The sequence below is a fragment of the Pediculus humanus genome, genomic scaffold, assembly GCF_000006295.1.
Source record: "Pediculus humanus corporis 1103172107883 genomic scaffold, whole genome shotgun sequence".
NCBI classification, from domain to species: domain Eukaryota; kingdom Metazoa; phylum Arthropoda; class Insecta; order Psocodea; family Pediculidae; genus Pediculus; species Pediculus humanus.
In genome coordinates this window covers 1-1,633 of record NW_002987460.1, presented here as the reverse complement: position 1 = coordinate 1,633, position 1,633 = coordinate 1, and positions in this window count along the sequence as shown.

Here is a 1,633-nt window from a genome sequence, read left to right as displayed (position 1 = left end):
TAAAAGGGACGTCGATTAAATTTTAATTTTGAATTTAAAACGGGGGGCGGAGGGGAAATAAAAATATTCGCGTGGGAGATTCGAAAAGCAAAAAAAAAAAAAAAAATATTTTTTAATATTTAAATGCCATGAGCTCCGAGCAATAAAAAAAAAAAAATTTTTCTTTCTTTCTGGTCATTTTGAAAAGTCAATTAACGGTTTTTCGGTTAATATTCGTTCAGCTTTAAGGATCATATCAGGAGGTCGAAACAAACGTGGGAAATCGGCCTCCCTCCCTCCCCCAGAAAAAAAATTCCTTACTCATAAACAAGTTACAAATTTAATTTCTTTTTTCCCTCCTTAATCTGATTGATGAACCGTAAACATAACAACATTAATTAATGATAATAATAATAGTAAGAAATTTTAGAAATCATTAATGACACTAGGTTCGATTTTTTTTTCAAAGCATTTCCGGTTTCGAAACGAACTCGAATCGTTTTTCTTTTTTAGTGTTTAAAAAAATACAAAATTGTTATTTCGCATTCGCCATTTTTTCCTTTTCTTAATAAAAAAAATAAAAAAATTCTTTTAAATCATTTTGCACTCGCATTAAACGGAAAACTCGCTACGACAACAACAACAACAACAAACAAAAAAAAGCTCATATAGAGAAAAAGACAGAGAGAAAGAGAGAGAGAGAGAGAGAAACTAATTATATTTGTTAAGTTCAAAAATAAAATTAAATAATAAACTATAATAAATTTTAACATAAATAATTTTCTTTTTCTTTTTCTTTTTTTTTTTTTTGATACAAATAGAAAAACGAAATATAATTTTTAAATTATTATTATTATCATCATTATTATTATTATTTTCTCTTCTTTGCACCCGACATGAATTGATGTATTTATATATATATATTTATTTATTTATTTTTTATTTGTACCGATAAAGTCTTTGAATTTTTTCTTTGTAAACCGTATGTAACATGATTTATACGTGTGAATAAATATTTTCATACAAAACCTTTCATTGTGTGTGTTCGTGTACGCGCACGCACGCACGCACGCACACAAATACATTTTATAAATTTACTCTTTCGTATAATATAATACGAACCTCGAATGAATATAATTTGTGCGTTCATGAATTTTTTTTTTTTTTAAAAATAAATTTTTTCAATAAAAAGTATAAAAAAAAATAAAAACGGTTTTCCCGATTTTTCTCCCCCGCTTACTACTCCTCCCCGTACCACTCCTCATCATTCCCCCCACTCCCCACGTCAATTTTTCCCGTTATTGTTCCACCTCCCCCTTTTTTTTTTTTTTTAATTTATTATTAAACCGTTTATTTTATTTATTTATTTATTTTTTTCGTTCATTGGGTTTTTTGTGGGCGTTTGTTATTTTTTTTTTTTTTTGTTACTGTCGTTGTCGTTGTTGTTGTTGTTGTTGTTGTTATTGTTGCTCACTTTCTTATCCGCGCTCAACCACGTCAGTAACGTTAAATAATATATATATGATTTTTACATGTTTCCATTATTATTATTATTATTATTTTTAATATTTTTTCATTACGAAATTTTATTCTTTCGCGGTTTTTGATTTTATTTATTTATTTATTTTTTAATGAAAATTTAAACGTAAAAAAA